The following is a 25,483-nucleotide window of genomic DNA, read 5'->3' as shown; positions in this document are numbered from 1 at the left end:
ATTTAACTTCTTAATAAACAATACCATAGGTAAATTTAGCGTTTGACAATTTTTAAATGGCGCCATTTTGAAACGGATAGTGATATTATTATTTTTGTTACTGTACCTTACCTTTACATTACTGTTAAGTTTCGAATATTATTTGCATTAGTCATTGTAATATGATTTTCTAAACTACTGTAAACACAAATATGAATAGGTGGATACTGAACGAAGCGAGATAAGACATGCATCATATAAATATTTTGTTGTTTTGTTTTTTTTTGTGTCCTGAAGATGTGCAATCTTTAATTAAACACTATATATAAATTATATCGAATATTGTCGGTTACGAACTATTATTTTCTATTGTAATTTTTTAACTAAAAGTGGAGTAATACTTACTTTCAGTAAATTTAAATATAATTAATTATGTGTAAAACAATAAACAGTTTGGTGTGTTGTTATCAGAACCTAGAGACGTACACTGAGGGTCAACCATTTCGTGTCTCCGGACGAGCCCTTTGGGACTACCCTACTGAAGGGTTGACATACCACTAGTGTTGGCGAAGGGTTGCTGCCTGGAGGGTTATCAATCTCCTCGATTGTTACTTCAAGTCTTGTAATTCACCCCTCAACACAATTTTCACAAAAAAGTTAACCCATGTCATATGATAAAACCTAAATCAAGATTATATGAACTATACAAATTTGTGCTGAATACGATCAAATAATGGTAGTTGTGTTCATAAGGTCGCATCATATCGCGGACTTTCCATTTATTTTGTAGCATTGCATGTGTACTATTGTTATAATAAATTAATGGCCCTATGATAACAAATGAATTGAAACGCAATGCAAAGATTTAAATAGCAAATAAAGTTAAAAATATGGTTTTTCCCATACGATCTTTTATGGTGTACTTAATTCTATAAACTTTACACTGAATACAAACTCATTTATTTACACGACTAACCTATAGTAAACCAATATAAAAGAAAATCTATGTTTTAAAGCCTCACTGTAGTACTTAAGTTTTAGACAGAGTAATACATTCTATTTCTATACTAATAAATCCACTGTAGCACTTAAATCATTGCAAATTGCAATCACTCTCAAGACAGAATTTCTGCAATAAGTTTTAATATCTCCGTCAATTAATTTCAAACCGTCTGACATTAGATTACAATAAAAATCAGCCTGTGAAACTCATCTAAACGTGTATAAGTTAGGAGATAAATGTACTGGCGGTATCTTAATACGTTGGTAGGAGACAAAAAAGTTAACAATACACATCCCATTTATTTTTAGCTTTTTATCGGTAATGTTAGTAATAATGTATAAGTAAATAGAGTCCTTAATATTTTTAATTCATCATTTAATTATCCGACAAGTAAATATTGAACAAAACAAAACTTTACAGCTTCGGATGCGGATCAGTTGTAAAAGTACTAAATATTCAATATTCGTACGGTGAAACTAATTAAGGGTTTTTTTATTTATTTTGTTTGTTCTCTTAGGACAAGAAGGTTATAAATTGCACTTAATCCTGTAAGAACCTTAGCGGTGCTTCCGGAGTGATAGGATATTCAGGATGGGTAAGGTTAGGGAGTAGGGGCCGCCTCCTATCGAGATCCATGAGGAAGAATTAGGGCACTACATCTCAAAGTCATCCCGGAAGAAAGGGAGGCCAGCTCTGAACCAGCCTCTCCAGTCAAAGTAGGCAAGGGGTGGCACACCCTTGTTGAGGTTAACAAGAACCTCTGAGGTAAGGGAACAAACCCTACCAACTCCAACAGTCATCTTCCACAGTAGACTAGACCTATCCAATTGCCCATGAACCCTAGAATCTCAACATTTGCGGTTAGTGATGTGCCGCTACTGGACATCCATAAGGTTGCCCAGATTGAAGTGACACATCGGTTTTTGCTGTGCCCAGTGGTGGGTTCAACTGGAAGGTATAAACCAGCCAGAAATGATCCCTGCTGGGCGATAATTAAGGGTTTCAGTGTTTGAGGTTTTGACATTTTTCTTATGGCATTGCTTTCTTCCTCAAACCGGGCGTTTGGTATTGCATATTCGTTACACGACTCGTAAAAACGAATTAAGCTTTTTTCAGTACTAACTTCAACAACATCACAATAACCGAATATTAAAAACTGTGTTCTAAAACTCTATGTCAGGTTCATGTAAAGCAAGGAAAACAACTTGATATTTATTTATACGCATAAACTATGCAATGGTTAACACATTTTGTATTGTTATATTGTACTAAAATAAATATAGTTTGTATATTATCTCCCTAAAATACATATTATTTCGACATCCTTGTATTTAAAATGAAGTACATAGATTTCTTCATATTTCAGCTGACAATTAAGTGTATTGCAGTGTAAAATTCACGATGTTAGAAACGCACGAGTTCGCAGTGAAACACGAAACAACGAGTAATTTGATTTGATTATGGTCTAATTTCACGCACACGCCATAATAAAGTCAACATAACGTTACAATGCTCTCGTTAGTGGTAAAATATTTCAGGCTGGGCGGTACACATGTAAAATCAGAGTTGTTTCATCAAATAATTAATACTTCTTTTTTATTAACCCGTGCTTCCCAGTTTTTATCCCGACTACAGAAAACAACAATTTTGAAGAGAAAAACAAAGCTAATCCAGTTTCAGACGAGGCTCATACAGAATCATGTTAAGGTTCTTTCTTTATTTAGCGAAAGCAGCGGAGAGTAATTACTTTGTATCTGTTTGGATTACAATTACTTTGCTCGGGTGTAATCCGAATTGCTTTGCTTTAGATATTCATCACACGATAAAATAATTATGCATTAAACAGACTTGTTGAATGGGGTTTGACAAGTATTTTACATTGGATTAGCAAGATTAATTTTATATGGATTCCACTAATTAAAAACATTTTATATTTTCGTAATGTGCTTTCAATAATTTATATTTAAATTTGTAAAAACAGTGCTGTGAGGTAACGCAGTTAGAAAAACAGGTCCTCATTGGGCTATTGTGAATGTAATACAATTAGTATTGGTGTGAATAATGTACATGTAAAATTCCGTGAAATTGTATTAAGGGAATTTCTGAGATAAGTTCACGTTTCGGGAACTAGCCACTGAATTAGTTCACGGTGTTTATAAACTCACCATGTCTGATGACAAATCCTTATGTAATAGTAATTTTCTTATTTAGTACTTAATAATCTTTTAATATTAAGTACTAAATAACGTGTAATTACATTTTAAAGTGGTTTTCGAGTCCGCTACGTTATTTTGATTCACGGAAAGTAAAATAAAAATAGTAGTATTTAAAAAAAAAAAACTTTAACGTAAGTCTTAGTAAATCACAAAATATAGTAACGATGCGTTTTAAATATTTACCGCCAATAAAAAATGAAAGTTAAACATTCAAATTAAATTTTTAAGAGAACCTTAGAAAGTGATAAATTTGAAAATGTTTATTTTTTAACAAAATCATAAAATGTGTAAAAGTCGAATTAAAAAAAAAAACCATAACATATTTTAGTGATGAAAATAACCTAGTTTTACGGTAAGGCAATATTTGTTGCTTGAGAGTATTATAAGGGAGGCTGATGTATTATTCAGCTACAATATCATCTATACGTCTACATAAAACGGTCATATAGATACTATCCTGAGAAAATATCAATAGTTATAAAAATGCGGTTTCATGGGATTTATATGATGATAGGCAAGAAACAAAGTACGTGATGAATAAGTCATCTAACTTGTATTTGTATTATTGTGTATTATACTGTACATTTTAACTGTATTATTTAAATCAGCCACTAACATTCATAACCTGGAAGTAGGACTCTGCAAGCTGTCCTAATTAACTATAATGACAGAAATTTCAAGAAGAGTATTTTTACCTCGAATAATGCTACTAAACCTGGCTAATTATATTATGATATTGAGTTATTACAATAAGTTTTGTGACTATAATCTATAGGTGTTATAAAATACTGAATGCCACTGAATTAATCGAATAGGTAAGGAATTCCATTCTATGTAACATTACGATAAGGAATGATTACCTGAGTTCTGGCGCCCGGTTGCTAATTGCTGTTTGCAGGTGTTTAATGCTTCAGGAAATTGCATGGTTATAATCACATTTAATACGAATCATCGGAGTTTATATATAATGCAATCCATTAGCATTTTAAATGAGAAATTTTCAATCTAGTTAGGAATAGTATTTTGTAAAAGTATTATATAAATTTATTATAGCTGCTTTAAACATTTAAATATCACAATAAAATTTCAAATTTATTTAATCATTACAAAACTATTTTTATGAAATTTAAAGAAATAACCCATTTTTTTGTTTCTATTTGCAATTGAATTTGAGTTCTTGTGTAATAAAAATATATGGATATTCTTGCCTAGTTGTTTATTAATACCTGGACTCGTAATTTGGCAGATTAATTTATTATATATTCGAGAATTAGAACTTAACCAAGTTGAACAATCTTTTCCAGTAGTTGTGTTGTTATCAAAAATACTTTTACAATTGTTCTTATATTCTCCTTGTTAAAAAAATTAATATTTTCTATAAAATAATTTGTCACTTATTCTTTATTAAAGATACCAGAAAAATCTTGTGTTATATCTAAATCTAATAAATAATAACGTTCCACAGGTTATTGTTCTAGTATTTCTGGTAACTCTTCCAATGAGGTTAATCATTTTACATCTGCTAATTCTATTTTATATGGTATTGCAACTGGTTTTTTTATATTCATTTTTAATAATTTTTAAATATTTATGTATAATTTGTTTACTTCTTCTAATGGTTTTTGTATTATAATCTAAAAATTATGGCAATTTAGATTTACACCATGTTTTGGTAATGGAAATCTCGAAATTTTACTTCTTAAATAACTATAAAATTATAAGCATATTTTTTTATAACAAATTTCCTTCTAAATCTGTAGAATATGTTATTTTAACAATCATAATATTATCGCAAAACGGTTCTGTAATTTTTTTACATTTTGTTAATTTTTCTTCATTTTTTGTTTAGTTTATATACAAAATATTTGTAGTTATGTTATCATTGTACAAATTTTAGTTTAAAAGCCATAGTCTAAACCTTTTGTAAGTGTGTCTTATTTAATTTCTTAAGAGTTCTCTTAAGAAAAGGGTTTGTTCCCAGTAGAAATTTTATTTTCGACTACCATTTATTTAAAAAAAATGTTTTAACTAGGGATTGTAAATTTGTAAATATTTGTCTAAAAGTATAAAAATACAAAGAATTATGTTACAATTGTAGGTCAGTTGAAATTTTATACTTAAAATGTTGAAGATTTCTTTAATAAAATTTAACAAATTTTAGAGAAATCTACCAATATTTTAAAGATACTTTATAAAGTATTGATAACATTTTAATCAGTTGAAAAGTAGCATAGCAACCTCCTTTTGTACCTATTTGAAAAATTAGAGGTTGAGTGTTAAACCAATGTGTATTCAAGATCAAGGACGCATTCCTCGGGGAACGCCTACGTCATAAGTGTACAGTTGTATAAAACACATGTTACTAGTACTTCAGTATCGATGAGCTTCAGCCAAGTTCAAGGACGCGTTCCTCGAGGTACACCTACGTCATAAGTGTACAGTTGTATAAAACACATGTTACTAGTACTTCAGTATCGATGAGCTTCAGCCAAGTTCAAGGACGCGTTCCTCGAGGTACGCCTACGTCATAAGTGTACAGTTGTATAAAACACATTTACTAGTACGTCAGTATCGATGAGCTTCAGCCAAGTTCAAGGACGCGTTCCTCGAGGAACGCCTACGTCATAAGTGTACAGTTGTATAAAACACATGTTACTAGTACTTCAGTATCGATGAGCTTCAGCCAAGTTCAAGGACGCGTTCCTCGAGGTACACCTACGTCATAAGTGTACAGTTGTATAAAACACATGTTACTAGTACTTCAGTATCGATGAGCTTCAGCCAAGTTCAAGGACGCGTTCCTCGAGGTACACCTACGTCATAAGTGTACAGTTGTATAAAACAAATGTTACTAGTACGTCAGTATCGATGGGCTTCAGCCAAGTTCAAGGACGCGTTCCTCGAGGTACACCTACGTCATAAGTGTACAGTTGTATAAAACAAATGTTACTAGTACGTCAGTATCGATGGGCTTCAGCCAAGTTCAAGGACGCGTTCCTCGAGGAACGCCTACGTCATAAGTGTACAGTTGTATAAAACAAATGTTACTAGTACGTCAGTATCGATGGGCTTCAGCCAAGTTCAAGGACGCGTTCCTCGAGGAACGCCTACGTCATAAGTGTACAGTTGTATAAAACAAATGTTACTAGTACGTCAGTATCGATGAGCTTCAGCCAAGTTCAAGGACGCGTTCCTCGAGGTACACCTACGTCATAAGTGTACAGTTGTATAAAACAAATGTTACTAGTACGTCAGTATCGATGGGCTTCAGCCAAGTTCAAGGACGCGTTCCTCGAGGAACGCCTACGTCATAAGTGTACAGTTGTATAAAACACATGTTACTAGTACTTCAGTATCGATGAGCTTCAGCCAAGTTCAAGGACGCGTTCCTCGAGGTACACCTACGTCATAAGTGTACAGTTGTATAAAACACATGTTACTAGTACTTCAGTATCGATGAGCTTCAGCCAAGTTCAAGGACGCGTTCCTCGAGGTACACCTACGTCATAAGTGTACAGTTGTATAAAACAAATGTTACTAGTACGTCAGTATCGATGGGCTTCAGCCAAGTTCAAGGACGCGTTCCTCGAGGTACACCTACGTCATAAGTGTACAGTTGTATAAAACAAATGTTACTAGTACGTCAGTATCGATGGGCTTCAGCCAAGTTCAAGGACGCGTTCCTCGAGGAACGCCTACGTCATAAGTGTACAGTTGTATAAAACAAATGTTACTAGTACGTCAGTATCGATGGGCTTCAGCCAAGTTCAAGGACGCGTTCCTCGAGGAACGCCTACGTCATAAGTGTACAGTTGTATAAAACAAATGTTACTAGTACGTCAGTATCGATGGGCTTCAGCCAAGTTCAAGGACGCGTTCCTCGAGGAACGCCTACGTCATAAGTGTACAGTTGTATAAAACAAATGTTACTAGTACGTCAGTATCGATGAGCTTCAGCCAAGTTCAAGGACGCGTTGCTCCAGGAACGCCTACGTCACAACTCTAGCGTTGAATTAATAATAAACGTCAGTATCAATGGGCTTCAGCCAAGTTCAAGGACGCGTTCCTCCAGGAACGCCTACGTCACAAATCTAGCGTTGATTTCATAAAACATATGATTCCTTTCTTCATCTCCCATTTCCAATTTCTTTTTAGCTTTGTTTCAGGACGGGTTCCTCAAGTAATGCCTACGTCATCATCAGCTGTTTTAGGAGTAGAAAATGGTTTGTATATTCCAAGGAGTTTAAAATATTCACATTCCAAAGCAGTTTAAAAATGTTTGTCAAAAAAGTGTAAAAAAGGATGATTTTTCATTGTTTAGATACAAAATTTAATTTAGCTTTTAAGTAAACAGTTTTTAACGAGTACATTTAGAGAAAAAAGTCAATAAATATCTTGATGAAAAAGATTGCACTATGATTAATATTTTAGAATAAAGATTTTCCATTAAACAGCTTAAAAATATTGAAGGAAACAGAAAAAAATAGAAGCAATCCTGAGCAGCTATAGATTCGGTTATTTTACATTCGAGATTTACTGTTTGGTTTTAGATTCGTTTTTGGTCGTTTGTACAGTATTTACATTGATTTACGGACTGTCCCAAAAGTGGTCTAGAAACCCTATATTACCATATACTTATATATATAAAATATATTTTAAACTGTTTTTATTAGTCATTGTAAAGAAGTAGAACATTTAAACATTTAAGTATTAGCGGGTTTGTCAATCCATTGCAGGCGCTAACATAGGCATTTTATGTGCAATACTGAAAGTAGATTGCGTCTTACAGTAATGAAGGTGTTCAACTAACGATTGTTATTGATTATATTGCACACCACATGAATTGTTGTCATTCAAATTGCCACAATTAAATTGGTAGTTTATACTGGTTTCAAACTACACTGAGGTTATAACTTCCTTAAGTAAACACACAACTTGGCAAATTTAGTGTTGTAGGGGTTATGTTTCTTTAGTTTGTTTTAACTACAGAAGTCAAAACAATTAAAGATTTACGAGGCTGAGGGCGATGGAAATAACTGACCAGAAGTGAAAAGTGAAAAGTGAAGTGTGTTTGGTTTAGTTTACACTTATGAGTTGTAAGTACTACTCAACTATGCCAGCTGGCTGACAGCCTAATGTTGTTATTATATATTATAGCCTGTTGGTCTCACACATCGGTTCTAAATTTAAAAGTTAAACGCTTAAAATCCACATTGTTATATGTTTATAGGTATGTTACGGTGGACGTTGTTTGTAGCACGGTTGTATAGACGAGCTGGTTTTTAATTTTTACAGTAAAGATGACCACCACCGGCAGGATTGGATGACAACCATTTGACCAGTAATCAAAACGCAAACGTTAACTAGGTCAAAATCACTATATTTTATCATGGGAAAATTCCATAATTAGTTATTCATACAAATAAATAAGTTACTATATTAGATAATTTGAGTTTTCAGAGTATTTTATAAATTTTTATATTGAACGTCTCTTTAAGAGCATTTATGGATTTACATGAAAACAACTCTACCAAAAAGTTTGATTTCTCTCAAAATTGTAGCTTTTCTGAGAATAAAGGACAATTTCTAGGGATAACATGGTTCATATTTAAGTTTATCATATTTTTAGTTCTTGCAATCGGTATTTTAAAACATATTATGGGTTTATTGATAGATATCATGATTAATGTATTGACTTCAATCTTACACTATGGAAAAAGGGACTGTTGGGACGAATAGAAATTGTGAATGGATGATGAACAATTAATGGTGATTAATTGTAATTGAATATTAGTATCTATTTGGTGTCATTAGATTAGTTGATTTAGTTGTTCATTAGAAAATTTCCCAAAAATCTGTTATTCTTGTACTTCTTGATAACAATTATCTGTTTTTAAGATATTTAAAGCTCAAAAGTTTTAATGGCCCCCATTTTGATATTGATATTGAACTGATATTTTTTTCAGTAACTGGTCTTGGTAACGTCAAAATTTGCGAAACATTTTGTATAATTTAATTTATTATTTTTAAAGATATGATTTTTTTTACAAAAACACATACATACAGATGGAAAACTAAGCATTGGAGACCCATGTTCATATGGTGAAATATATTTTATTTTACCTAAGCAATAACGTGGTTTACCTTTGTCCAGAGAGTTAAGAGACACTCTGTATAATATTGTATACTTTAGTTAAAGAAGTATTGATGTTTACCATCGTATATTGAAGCTAAAGAAATATTGAGTAAGGGTCGTACACTGTAGTTAAAGAAGTTTTATGTTCAACACGTTCACTCCCAGAGTTAACACGTGCTGACTCCTCTGAACATTCCATGACTATACGTTCTGCCGCTTGGGAGCCAAAATGTTAGCATCGTATATTGTAGTTAGAGCGTTATTGATGTTTAAAGTAGTTGATGTTGAACCTAAAATATCATTACGTTTGAAAGCATATTTTTGATATATTGAGATTGAGAAGAAAGACTCAAAATTCTACATAAAAATGCAAACTAGTGCAAGATTTATATTAAATATTAACTTAAAATAAGGGTTACAAAAATGTAATAGATTTACAAACAGTTATCTATAGCTGTATATTATATGATGTAATATTATAAAAAACCAGGTTATGAGTAAGGTATAAAACAAGAGAATGAACTGCATCACTGACCTTGTAAATATGTATTAAGACTGACAATACTTGGAGATAACGGTATTTACAAATTTACCAGTTGATACCGTTTTATTTATACTACTTTGGGTACATTTTTAGTTCAGCCCCACAACTCTGGTTGTCATGTTTCCATACCTACCAAAGTTGGGATTGATTATTATTGTTTCAATAGACGGGATGCAAGGAACAAACTTACCCAAATGTTAGCACTTTAAGATTACGAAATTCCACGTCATATCGTTTTTGAGACTTTTGCTAAAAGACAGTTTTTACCTTAACATCTGACCACCAGTGGCTTGCACTAAGAATTCAACATATAAAGTACCATACGAGTGTCCATGAAATACATGATGAAGCCTCATTTTTAAAGACCGTATCGGGTTTATGACGTCACTAACATCTTCTGTACCGCTGTTATAGCGCCAGATGAAGCTGCAGTTTCCGAGTTACGTTTAAAACTATAACATTTGATACATCCTACTATTAATACATTAGTTTTTATTAAACATTCAGGTCCCAAAATCATTTATTTCATAGATAAAGAATTTACAGTCACGTTGAAGTTAGAACAAAGAATTCACCAGTGAGCCTTATAATAAAATACATTACTAATGTAGAAACATAAATTAATTCCTTGATTGAATTATCAATCCTAATTGACCAATAGTATCACGCAAATACAAGTATGTAAGACTAAAAAATACCTTATTGCTTAGATTTAACCCATTTAGTTATTATTGTCTTATATAGATGAATATTCAACGGTTGAATAGAATAAATTCAAGTTTAATTGGTTTCAATTCAAGAAGTAAATATAATTATATAGACGTATGATACCACTACAGCTTTAAATAATTTTGATTGTTGTTTCATTCTCAGCATGTACATTTTAAGATATCTTGTATAAAACAATAACACTGAACCTTGAACGTGATCGATTATACTCTGTACCACAATAATACAAACAAAAAATAACCCGTACTGTTAGTATGTTTTAGTTAAATACTTAGGTGAAAAACAAGCAAATCCTATATAACTGGAGTGAAATAAACAATTACACGTCTCTATATTGTTGTCAAACTTATGAGACCACTCAGTTCCGTTTTTCTGGTTTAAAGTTTAGTATACGCAATGATATAACAAAACGTTGCTGTCATTAATTTTAAACAAATAAAACAGTTCATGAGGAAATGAACTATTTTCCTGTTATTCAGATTATTTATTGAACTATTTGTGATTTAACCAACAGTTATACGAGATGTATATTTGTATATTCACGTGATGTATTATATAACATTTTTACATTTAGGCAGGTTTCATGTATAACTTTCAATATTGATCAAACTACTACATTTTTACAATTACAAATTTTAAAATTACTCACCTATAGATTCGTACTTGGAATCTTGGATGAATTCAAGGTACAACCTGTAAAATAAATCACATGTTATCGATCCTACTATGATTAACATTGATTTCACCCCAGGATATCATTATACACTAGGAAGACAACAGGAAAGTTAATATACACATATCAATACAAATTAAACTGTACCAGCCTAGAGTATCCATATCAACAACAATTGTAATAATTTCAATTGATACTATAGGTTATGGTAAACCCCAAGAAATTGCTTAGGAAAATATTTGCAACTGCAATATTTGTATATTGAAAGTAAATAAATGATCTGTGACTTATTCAATATATTTTAAAATGTAAGAAACCTTGAAAACAAATTTAATTATAAAAAGGAAGCAAGATTCCCTTGGGAGTTGGAGTTTAGCATTGGAATTTCTACTTAGTTTACTTCTTTATCCTTACCTAAAAGACTTAGACAGTTGGTTCATTATTCATTTGTTGTATAAAGTTATACGCCACTTTACCGATATATATATATATATATATATATATATATATATATATATATATATATGTAATATTTTTGGCCCCATTAATAATTAAGGTCAAGATTACATTTGATACAGATGTAACTTCGATGGCAACGAGAAAATAGCAGAATAAATAAATTTGTAAAGAAACTTAGTAATCGAATAAGAGATTTTAACGTATGATACATTAACATATTTAGCCTAACTATTCGAACATATACACCATATATGATAACTTCCTATATAAACTTTCGCGTATTTAATCATTGATATTAAACCAAATATAAAGAAATAATTTTAATTTATCATATGGCAAAATATCTGGAGAAGGAGTGCATCTTCAGACTTCAAATTCTACCTAAAACTTAACTTCAACATAAACCGATGATAATCTAATGAAATTTGACTGAGCGTCGTTTTCTGCATGGTTGTCGTTATATCTGTCAATAACAAAATGATCTTTAGATTTGAAATTTTGCATTGGACCCCAGAGAAGCCTGTTATGCGGCTGTGGTGTGACATACTCCTATCCTGCAAACTGAATGAATTTAAGTTAAAATCTATGAAATGTTTTATTATGCATGTGGGTGGAGATATTTTCAAGATTATTGTTAATATGAATTAGATTGTACTATTATGTGAGTGTCATTTTTACGGAAACATGTAGTTACTTGAGGATTATAACCACTATTCGTCAGCAATTCATATTCATTATAACAAAGCTAAATGCCATTTTTAACGGAATGACACACAATCTGTTTTCATCAACTTGTAAAATGATAAGCAATACTCTTATGAAATTTCATATTTTTTTGTATTTTCATTGTATGATATGTATTTTTGCAATTACACTGATAGTATTTGTAACATTGTAATAATAACCGAAAATGTTTGTTTATCATTAATGCTATTTAAAATTATCTCAGTATCTAATAAAAGTATAAAATCGGCTAGTCTCTTACAAAATAAAATTTTCATTCGTATCTTATTATTTGTTTATTTATATTGTATTCAGTTTTACACCACGCGTACATCATTCAACAAAATGTAGGATAAACTATATAGTATTAAATATAATTAGTTCTTTGATCCATGCGGTCAATATCTTTATATATTCCTAGAATTGTGACAGCTGTCTGAACTATTATAATCTTGAGGCGTGATGTACCGAAATACGACTAGATTTGAACTGTGTTAGAAATTTGTTGACGTGATGGGGACCGGAAAATTGTGAACATTTGTAATATTTTTATAGTGGAAGGTAAATTTTTCGATAAATGTATCTTGTATCTGTCTGTCCACACTATATCTCGAGATCGAATAGACCCGAGTGCAAACTTTAAATTTTGCATGGATCTTCATTTATGTATTAACATTAACAAGTTGGATGATGTACCGTGTACTTTAAGATATTATAAAAGTACATATTTTTGTACCTAAGTATATAAAATGTTTATAATTACAAGAAGTGATCATGCTCACTTATTTTAAAGCCGAATTAAGTGTACCTGCGTTTCCTACATTCTTCCAGTTCAAGAAAGATTTTCCAGCAACGTATTTAACTATGGTCCTGTATTTTCGTCGCAATACTTGTCTGGAACTCATGTAGGCAGTACAACAAATGTTATATTGCCACAACGTGAAACACTACAGCACGACATCCAAACTACCCTTCAAAGACATTTGGGCTGCTGCCTTCAATAAGCTGGGAGGGGCGGAGTTCTAAACATTGATCCTCATCACACTTCAGGTCTGTGAGACTGATGGACATCAGACACGACAGCTACCTTGTGGCGGGGTTCCGTGCTAAGGAGAAACTATTCACATCAGCGGTCACATTCATTGTTGCCTCATGTACTATGACGTTGGACGGTGTTAAACATGAAGAATATAGTTTTTGTAAATTGAATTATTCTAGTAAATATTATTAAAGTACACGTATTTTATTAATACATGTGTGTAAATGTTTTATAATAATATGAACTAATTGTGAAGCTATTTAGCTGAATCGTTACCGTATCATCAACAGAAACAAGTTTTGAAGCTCATTTGGCATTCTTGTCAAAATTTGTAACATACACATACATATTAAAATATATACACATTTCAAAGTATGTGTTGGAAAGTGATCATTTTCCTTATTTATATAGGTTTATTATTTCTTTACAGATATGTAAAAACACATATGTGGTTACGAAGGAATAACCGTACACTAAGAATAAAAAATCAGTAACATTCCTGGTTGATCCTTAAGGTGTCGTTGATATAACAACACACAATAAAACTGTAAAAAAGAAAAAAAAATGTTTCTACACTTATTTTTTAGCACTTAGGTTGTCCACATTATTTCTAAGACTAATAAAATAATTCACTAACGCTCACCCAAATCTAATGGAGTGGTATGAACCATAATTGAACTCAGTGTTCCTCATAAAGAAATGCAGCTTCATGCACAGTGCAAATGCATAAATCAGTTCGTCTTCGAAGTTTTGCTTTTAACGTTAATTATTTAAAAATACATAAAACAAATTGCTTTATTCATCTATGTAACATAAAAGGCACCGAGAAAACTAACTTACTGAAGGGTTGACATACCATATGAGTTGGCGGACCCTTCTGTCTGGCGGGATTAAGGATTTCATCGATTGTCACCAGAAGCCCTTTTGTTGTCCCGTCAACACATCCCATGCAGTATTGCACTGCTCTCGCACAAAAATTATGTGAGTGCACATTGATTTTGATATGTGAAAATGGATTATCACGCAATTTTAATGTGAATGTAATGCTTTTCCATCCTTAAAAGAGCAAAAAGTATGTATAGTGTTTATCGTTAAAAAATGAGAAAAGTTTTGGTTTTTGGGTTACAGAAACGATTTTTTCATTTCTTTCTTGTATTTGAGTAGTTTTGTGCTCATTAATTTCTTCTCTAAAAGGACCCAAAGCTCGTAGCAATTACCAATGCATGATTCTTTCCACAAATAATATACATACACACAACTAAACATGTTATTTGTCATCCCGTTTACACAATATCCATTTTACTAATATTGTTTTGGAACATTAATTGGATATTCCTCTATTCTAAAGTAATAAGGGAATGGATTTCAAAAATAGATATCTCTTCTACCAAAAGACCAATCTTTTACTTACTCCCCTAACATTTCAGACGTCGGTATTTACTAAGTTTAATGAATGTAATATATAATAGTTTTTAAATTTTCGTAGTATCCATTCATACATCTGAACAAAAATGTGTTTAGGACTTCTATCCCATTCAGGTAAAAGATCCTCATCATATTTATGTTCCAGGGCCGGAACTTACCGATGAAAACCTAGTTTGTTCCTTATTACATAATACCTAACTCATGAATGACATCTCACTGACCAGCAAGCATGCCTGATGATGCTCGTTTTTTAAAATCACAAGGTTATGAAGTCATGTGAAAAAATATGGACAAGAGTTGTCTTAACAAACTTGCCTCTGTACTTAGAAAAGTTTTTTATTCACTTACTTTTTCCGCTTACTTCCTGAGTTACATGATATTCAGGATGGGTAGGATGGGTCCTTTTGGACAGATTGGGGTAGGAATCACCTCCGGCTGAGATTCCAGGATAGCGAGCTACATCTCAGTTATGTCCAAGGCCAGCTGTGTTCCAGCCCCTCCAGTCAAAGCTGGCATTAGGACACACTCCCTCATGTCCAGGCTCTCAACAGCTTTAACTCTAAGGGAGTTATACACTCTCCAACAGTAATTATCCCCAGATGATTATACTATCGATCCATATTTTCATTGCAATATCTGGACATGTGTAAGGTTGTCTATGGATAAGTGACACATTGGTTTTTAATGTGTCCAGTGTAGGTTTAACTCTCCTGAAGTCTCAGACATGTTACATTATTTGATAAGTACTGGTATGGGTAAAACACATTAATGTAATGTCCACCTCATAACGCTACTAGGTGCTAATGGTTTGCCTTTCCATGGCCATTTAACACGTGACAACCATCTCTTGTGATTAGTTGACTATCTTACATTTCAGAAATGAATAATAAAGATGAGAAACTATTGATTTTTCCAAAATATTTTATTGAAGTGAAAACTTCTTTAGGCGCGTTGAGCGTTTTGGTAGAGGGTAAAATCCTCGGTTCGCGTCACCGACATGCTAATGATACTAACCTGCATGAAAAAGTCAGTCTCGCTGTGTTTTTTTAAAATGAAAAAGTCAGTCTCGCTGTGTTAAAACTGTCCGGCGGAGTATGAAAACAGACTGCGAAAATCAGTGACCTTTACGGCTTCCTCTCGCGATTTAAAAGTGAAGCCAATGTCGTAAAATTCTGTAAGATGCGTCAAATTAAAGCTCTTAATATTGGCAATCTATTGGTTACATTTTTAAATATTAAAAAAATTTCGAAATAATTTTGATTATTGTTTACATTTTACATAGCGTTTACAATGACAAGAAAAAAGTAGTAAGCGAGGATTTTTTTATTTTTTGGTCAGACAAAATTTGTTAGCGAGAAAGTTGTGTGAAAATAGATGAATATTTTTTTTTGTAATTTATCATTTTTTTATTGGAAGTTTAGTTTAGCCTGTAGTAGCGTATGAAGTGATGAGTGAACGTTTCTGCCGGAACTGTAGTTGGCGCATTGGCTCACTGATACCGTATTAACTCAATAAATTAGTTTATTGTGCAATAAAAATACCTTTATGAAAGAACCAAGTTAATTTAACTAATTTATTAGTTTTAAAAATATTGTGGGTTTAATTGTTATTGCAATTATATACTTTATCCGTAGCAATAACTGTATTATTTACAACGGTGTTCAACTCACTGTTGTTCACTCGGTGTTTACTCACTTGTATTCTACGTTTAACTAACTATTAATATTGAGCAATTACAACATATTTTTATACAGATAAATGAATAATGAAAACAACGAATATATTTTTAAACATTTTTAATATTTGTACGAATATTTGTATTTAAAATTTAGCACTATTCATTTTAATTATGTTTTTAATATTTAACCTCTTCATCATGAAATGAGTATTATTACGGTATAAGATTTATCTTACTAGCGTGGTAAAATAGATTTCTAGTTATTTAATAATATTTTTTTGTGGATTTTAAAATTGGAAAATTAAAAACGTGTCACATTTACAATTACAGATGTACTGCTACTATAACGTATTGTTAATTACTCTCAACTTAATAGTTCCGTTTTCACTTCTATCGGCAGTCCCACGACTGCTACTGTTTTTTTCCAAATGTCTAATGGAACTGAAAACATTGGAAGAATAAAAAATATGAACTAGAATTAAAATTTTGACCTTGTTTATAACCTAACACTTTCAAAATGTATACCTTCTACATTACTCTGTTTTATTATAATACGTACTTGACGTTTAAAACTCATTATCCGTAATTATGTCAATTTTGTTTAATATTCAGAATTGCCTAACCAAATAACTCACTCTCTTCAATTCGACCACGCGTTTAACGACTGCACAAAATAATAACGCTGAGGTTGAAATGAATAGCTAATAAAACATCTGAGAAGCTCCTTTAACACTTAATCATGTTAAGTCTCTTTCATTATTTACTAACTGCTGAGGAGAGTAACTACCATTTGGCTGTGTTTGGTTTGATTGCTTTGGCAGTATTTACTTACTCGAATCCCGAGTGCTCTGATGTAGGTTTTATCTTGCAATTCAAGATCTATGTTATACAAGATTTATTTAGTGGAACACTGAGAGAGTTTCTGAGCTATAAAAATATTTATATATTATTAATTTAGAAGTACATTTATATAAAAATTATAAATAAATATGCTTTTAAAACCTACAAATAAGATAAAACCCATATAACGAAAAACGTTTTATTTAATAAATGTTATAAATCACAAAATAGTCTTGATATGTCTGTGGAAAATTCTGACATCATTTTTCACTACTAGTGAACAAATATTAACCAATATTATATTAAATAGTCTTATTTCGCACTAGTTGGAAGAATTAGGTAGATTTTGTGTCAACTTAATTATTAATATTATTTGTTTTTGACACACACGATTCCAAATAAATTTTAATTGACAAACATTTCCTGTAGGTCTTTAAATATAGGAGTCGCGAACTTACAAATATTTCATTGGCCTCGTTATCGGAACGAGAACGATAAAGTAACTTATCTAAGATATTGCAAGATCAGTTTATGTTCTAAGTTCGTATTTATTTTAAATTTCTGTCACAGTTACAAATAGATAAACTTTGGAACTTAGGTGGTTGATTAGTTAAATTATGTAGAACATTTCCGTAACTGCTGTTATACGAATAATTACAATAGGTCTACAAAATCAACCTAAAAACAGACTCGTTTAGTGACTGACTTTGGCGTCATATAAGAATAATATTGATTATACTCACATGATACTTGTACTGAAACCAATAGATATGAACCGACTTTATTACGCTAAAATAGAATCAAGGAACTAAAAATATTAAAAAACCATTTTTATTTGATAAAGCAAAAGGAATTCAAAGCCGATGCCACATAATATTTAAATGCGGCGTAAAATTTAAGGAACATATGTATTATACAACTAATATTAAAGTTATACATTATGTATGTATAGCTTTTGTAATTATAGAATTTATTATAAATATAGATTACATAAACAACAAAAGGAAACATCACGAAGTTTAGTACTTTGCAACACAGCACAATAACGAATTCGATAGTTTAATACCGATAGGTGCAATGTATTAGTAAAATTTTTCAAGGATGCCGAAGAGTTGAAAAACGAAGTATAGTTTGTAATAAGGGGTTGTAATACCGTTTTAAACCCTACGGATGCTTATTTTCATGTGAAATCTCTCTGCTTGTTAAGAGCATGAGGCACATTTGAATCAAATTTTATCGCTCTATCTCAACCTCTATAGGTGGTTGACCTTTATTTTTCTGGTGAGAATATAAAACACTTGTGTATCTAATTTCACCTTTCTAGACTATCTAGCAGTTGAAAAACAAAACATAGTTCTTCTAGGAATTCCAAACCCTTCGTGTGATCTTCATGAAAATGCTTTAGTTTTTCTGTTTAATTCATTATGCTAAATCATGCGTGTGCTAAATTTAACTTTCTGGGATATCAGGAAATTGGAGAATTAGTGATTAGTTAGTGAGAGCTTTGTCTTTTATAATAGAGAGACTAGTTATCAAATAACATGAGTAAACTGTTCACTTTAATATTAATAACTACTGTAGTTTTAATATTGTAGTGCATGTAGTAAAAATTTAGCCTGTGCAAAATATTTATTACTTGCAAAATTTATCAAATAAAAATATATTTATTACGAACTCTTTATATATCAGAGTGTGTCGGTTGTTTAGTATAATATCACAAAATGCATGAACGTTAGTGAAATAAGGGCACTAGAACATTAGAACTGCATTAGCACATATTTAATTGATAAAAATAAAGATTGAAATCTGGAAAGTATGTTGAAATGGTTTGATTAAACACCTAAAAGCGAAACCCGTGAATTATTTTTTACTCTGCATTGTTTTATAATCCATACAAACTGGGTGAAAAACTGGGTAGATAAATAGTGGAGTAGCGCCATCATTAACGATGACGTGTTATATACCGTTGTTGTATGTCTCTACTGATTTGTGGTTCGTATAAAACATGGCATCTATACTGACAGCACCATTCCATTATTTACCATCTAGTTTTATTCAACTATATATTTCTGCGTTTACAATAAACATTAATTTACTGTATTTTTCAGAAAAGTTTTATTTGTTGTTACGGCACCTACTTGTTTTTGAGAACAAGTGTCGTTCATAGTTTTCTATAATGTCAGCATTCAAAAAAATTTTAATGTATAGTGTAAGTTTGTTTACTTATATTTTAAGTTTAAAACACACACACACACACACACACACACACACACAACACACACACACACACACGCGCGCGCGCGCGCGCACACATATATGCGGAAAACTATGTGCTTTAGAACATATCTTCATAAGAACCTTATCTTATTTTCGAATTAGTTATATCCAAGAACCTTGAGGAGGTTTTATAACCTAAGTTATAATGTTTGTAAGTTAATTACCTAAGTATCCTAAGTTTCTTGTGTTTTCAGTAAATATTATTTATAAATACAGTATCCAATTTTAGAGGTTTCCATGACCATTGTTTATCACAAAGATTTCAAAGCAAACATATTTTGCTTTAAAAACTTTTAAACATGGCCAGATGCAGGTTCACGTACTTTTTTGAACTCTATGGGTTTTAAAATTAAAGCAATTAATACATGTTACATACACGTCGCTTATTAACCACGTTCAAACCAAGTGTATGTGGTTGATTCTGTAACTGCATTATTTGTATTGTGTGATTAAATAATTAAATATACATAAAATTATAAATAATGAATACCTACGTAATCATCAGTTTTTTATATTTAACACAATTTATTATAATAATAATATTTTCTACAGTAGCATATTTTTATGAATATTTATATATTTTCCTATAGTACGAGATATATCATTGCAAGCCTGCATGTTTAGATTTATTAAAAATATAAAATGATCTCAGTTAATAATTTTATTATTACTGTTATCGCAAGAAACTAATCTTCTATACAACTGCGAAGTCTAAACAATATATCTGAGGACTAAACAAGCCAAGCTTGCAACATGCCCTATGTCTCATACTAATATACATCTAAAGTATTGGAAAAGTTCTGTGATTTTATATTGGACAAGATATAATTTGAACCATAAGATGATAATTTGAACCAAGATATAATTTATGACTATCATCAAGATTGAATTTGATATTTTGTATGTATGATCATAGGCAGGTTATGTGCTCTGCATGGCAGAGTGTATATTGCATCTTAATGAAAGGAAGGCATTCTCAATAATCCAACTTTGAATAACTAGTAAAAACGGCAAATTAACAGCTTTTGAGTTGCACTAAGCAAGTGTAACCATAAAATTTGTATTTATTGTTTTATAAAATTACTTGAATTTATATTGTTGCATTTTCAACAGAAAGATAATGCTTTAACATGTAACTAGAACAGTTGCACTTTATTGGTTTGTTTGTAACTGAAGATATCAAAACAATTGTAGATTTACGAGGGCGGACCCGATGGAAATAACTGGCCAGAAGTGTACAGACAAGGGCTTGTCTACACTTATGTGCAAGCACTACACAACTGCCAACAGTTGCCAGCTGGCTAACGGCCTAACGCTGTCTATTCTAGGGCCGGTCGGCTGGCCTGAATCGGCTCGCCAATTTACATTTTTCGAACGTTTGAAATTCTTATTCTATTACGTCCACAATTATTTTCATAAGGCGCATTTATTGTTTAAAATCTTATTTTATCAATAAAAGTAATTTTTGTAGACGTAGGCCATCTATCGCAATAAAGGAAAACTGTTACGTCTCCGATCTAATACCCGGAAAAGTGCCAAAATTTGGTTTTTAAGTGAGGCTCCCACTAACCCCCACTACGACCCCTCATTCAAATTGGCCACCAAGTAGAACTTTTGAAAAATGAAGCGTAGTAAACAGCCGTGGTGCTCAAATAGGCAACATTAATTAAGCCTGACTATGACAAGATGTGTGCCAGGAACAGTTACAGCTCACATTTATTTTACGTTCAAAAACTTGGTGATCATATTTTATATAGTTAGTAGCCTGTAATAATGAAAAAGTCTATGATGGAACCAACTTATAAAAATATAGTTTTTAACAAGAACATAAACAAATTTAACCTATTATAAATTTTTTATCAATCCTGCACTTATAAAAAAGATGTAAAAATAATGTATAATGTTATTAATAAAACTAAACAATTTACTTCGAGATATTTGTAAATGTTAAAAGGTTTTTAATAAACAAATATTTTAAACATGAGAGAAAAACTGTGTTCTTACTGTTCAGTACGCAAAAAAATGTTAATACTGTATATCTCAAGTGACGGATTCTGCAACATGTGATTATTAATGATGTTTGTGAACGATTTTATTTTGTTATACTTTAACAGATGTAGATGAGGCTATTTATCTCATAGACTCACCGATAAACATTGTATTAATCCTTCAAGGTATGTTATATTGATATACATATATTTGTCCATGAAAGAGGATGGAAAAATTTAGAGTCACCATTTTTTCATTATTTCAGCATTGTTAAGGAGTTTAACCTGAGGAATACGTACCAAGAATTCCTTATATTATGGAGTAGTTTTTCATACTACTATAGAATAATTCATTTGAACTAATCGAAACTTGGTAGAGATTTAAACTAATTGAGATACGGCATTGTAAAAAACAGTGACGACGTAGACTGAAATAATAATACTACGAAATACACCATAAAAGGAAACAACATAAAAAATAGATGTTTTAAATGAACGATATTTTGCGCTATGTATTAAGACACAAACATTAATCAACTTTCTATGAAGTTTGAATAGAGGAGGACACTTTCATTGAAGTTCATAATATATATCCATAAACGTACACACTGTGTCAGAAATTTGTCAGGAATTAGTGATTATAAAATTTAGGTTTTGAAAGAAGTAAAGGCATTTAAGAGGAATCTCCATTTTAAGTTTTTCAGTGATTCAGTGGCCACAGGGTTAATGACATAAAAAAGGGTTATAGTCTAAGAATCGAGTAATAAATAATAGTTATATCATCTAGATATAACATCTAGATAAAGACATTGAAATTCTCAACTTTAAAGGGCTGTAGATTTATTATCAATTTATATACGTTTCCTTAACATTTAGTTAACTGACGTCTGATTTTGTGAAATGTGTCAAACTAAGTAAAATAAGATCTCTGACAAAGACTTAAATTTCATAATTTTATTCCTTTTGATATTCTCCAATTTCGAACCACGTCTAAACTAGCGCACCTGACAATGTATTTATTTTTAAGGGAAATTTCTCTATCGATTTCGTCATGAACGTGAACAACAAGTGAATTGCATATTAAAGGGGTTTAACTTACCTAAAACACCGTGGAGATCAGGTTTGGTACACACAGCTCACAACCTATGAAAAAACGTCATATTATTGCCAATGTTACTCCATGCAATGAAAATGATATGCTATAAGAAGATATAAGAAATACTGTATGACGTCACAATTTTACATCCGTTAGGATAAATATGACTGAATACGTTGTTTAAATGGACAGAATAACAAATTTACAGCTGCAAATTTTCGAATATAAATAAAAAAATGAAATACTGAAATACATCGTAAAGCGTGTAAGGAAGAAGGTACATTCCCCTGCCAGTAGCAGTTCAACCCTGAAAGTTACACTTTCATAACTTATTCATTCTTGCTTTAAAAACTTTCAGTTTTTTCATGTTCTTTTGATTCTTATTCTAGTGTATAGAAAATATAAATCGTTAGCTACTTCACTCTACTATTTTACAGGCTTCACATTATGTTTTAATTTCCTATCCTTAAACAACGTAAACAAACCTTAAACTCGTTCCCGAGAAATACAACTTTATACTACAAGGAGCAAGCCACGCCACGTGTCACGTAAAAGTCTCGCTGAGGTTGCATGCAACAATTCAAGTTTATAGCTCGAACTACAGTTATATTACACGTGTTACTTGGTTAAATGGTAACAATTCGTATACATCATAGCTCAATTTGTTTAAACATTGATTTACTTTGTGACTTTCTTGGTGCCATAATGGTTATTCGTAAGACCAATGTAAAACTATTTGCTGCCGTTCTCAACCAAATACAATGGAGTGATATGCATCCAACTCGAACTCGATGTTACTTATATTTTAAAAAGGTTCCATGCAAAATTCAAGTTCTACAGATCAGTTCATTCTCAAGAAATTGTGAGGATAGAAAGTCAGATATAAACAGACAGAAAGAAATTAAATGTTTACATCCTCTTGTGCGATAGGTTATTCTAACACTCAGTTAAAAATATCTGTTTGAGAAACGGTGAATTAATGTTACATCTTTGATAGTAAAATAACCTTACACATTCCTTGCGTAATTAAAATTTTATAAAACCATAAGCAGCTCTAATAGTTCTTACTTTTAATGTTGTGTCTTTAACCGTGTGTCTGTATTGGGTGTTATTAACTATTAAATGTTTTTTTTAAAATAAGATGCAATTGGAAGATAAAATTATATAAACGTAATATACATTATAACACACACACACACACACACACACACACACACACACACACACACACACACACACACACACACACACACACACACACACACACACACACACACACACACACACACACACACACACACACACACACACACACACACACACACACACACAAATTTAAATAGTGATTTACCGTTAGGCTAAAACACAAATAGTTACTTCAAACATGCAGTATTATAACAGTATATTACACGCAGTAATATCTAATAACTAAGCAGAAGCGTTCCGCATGGCATTAACCAAGAGGTATCTAAAGGTTAATCGATAGTAGCTGTATATAGGTTTATACAGTAGCTTAACACTTGTTATTTAGCGTTCAGTTGCTAAACAGAGACATTCAAAATGGCATTAACCAAAATATATATAAAAGTTAATCGATAGTAGACATATAGGTTAATGCAGTAGCTTGAAACTTGTTATTTAGCGTTCAGTTACCAAACAGAGACATTCAACATGGCATTAATCAAGAGATATCTAAAGGTTAATGAGTAGTAGCTGTATGTAGGTTAATGCATATAGCTTGAAACTTGTTATTCAGCGTTCAGTTACCAAACGGAGACATTCAACATGGCATTAATCAAGAGATATCTAAAGGTTAATCGATAGTAGCTGTATGTAGGTTAATGCATATAGCTTGAAACTTGTTATTTAGCGTTCAGATACCAAACAGAGACATTCAACATGGCATTAATCAAGAGATATCTAAAGGTTAATGAGTAGTAGCTGTATGTAGGTTAATGCATATAGCTTGAAACTTGTTATTTAGCGTTCAGTTACCAAACAGAGACATTCAACATGGCATTAATCAAGAGATATCTAAAGGTTAATGAATAGTAGCTGTATGTAGGTAAATGCATATAGCTTGAAACTTGTTATTTAGCGTTCAGTTACCAAACAGAGACATTCAACATGGCATTAATTAAGAGATATCTAAAGGTTAATGAATAGTAGCTGTATGTAGGTTAATGCATATAGCTTGAAACTTGTTATTTAGCGTTCAGTTACCAAACAGAGACATTCAACATGGCATTAATCAAGAGATATCTAAAGGTTAATGAATAGTAGCTGTATGTAGGTTAATGCATATAGCTTGAAACTTGTTATTTAGCGTTCAGTTACCAAACAGAGACATTCAACATGGCATTAATCAATAGATATATAAAGGTTAATGAATAGTAGCCGTATATAGGTTAATAAATATAGCTAGATACTTGTTATTTAGCATTCAGTTGCTAAACAGAGGTATTCAACATGCCGTTTACCAAGAGATATATAAAGGTTATTGGTTAGCAGACGTATGTAGATTCTCTATAGCTTGAAACTTGTTATTTAGCGTTCAGTTATCAAACAGAGACATTCAACATGGCATTAATCAAGACATATCTAAAGGTTAATGAGTAGTAGCCGTATATAGGTTAATAAATATAGCTTGAAACTTGTTATTTAGCATTCAGTTGCTA

The 25,483-nt window shown here is 31.6% G+C and overlaps 1 protein-coding gene across 1 annotated transcript in view; it reads right to left on the bottom strand.

Annotated features, from left to right (window-relative positions):
- The window catches only part of LOC124352732, a 220,688-nt gene that overhangs the window by 156,832 nt on the left and 38,373 nt on the right, over positions 1–25,483 (bottom strand). Inside the window, exons 2-3 of the mRNA XM_046802371.1 lie at positions 22,809–22,852; positions 11,257–11,300 (exon numbers count right to left, since the gene is read on the bottom strand). The gene's annotated coding sequence lies outside the window, so the exon portion shown is untranslated. The remainder of the gene's footprint in view (positions 1–11,256; positions 11,301–22,808; positions 22,853–25,483) is intronic.

This window comes from Homalodisca vitripennis, chromosome 1, assembly GCF_021130785.1.
Source record: "Homalodisca vitripennis isolate AUS2020 chromosome 1, UT_GWSS_2.1, whole genome shotgun sequence".
In the NCBI taxonomy this organism is placed as follows: domain Eukaryota; kingdom Metazoa; phylum Arthropoda; class Insecta; order Hemiptera; family Cicadellidae; genus Homalodisca; species Homalodisca vitripennis.
This window is presented reverse-complemented; position numbering and strand designations above follow the sequence as displayed.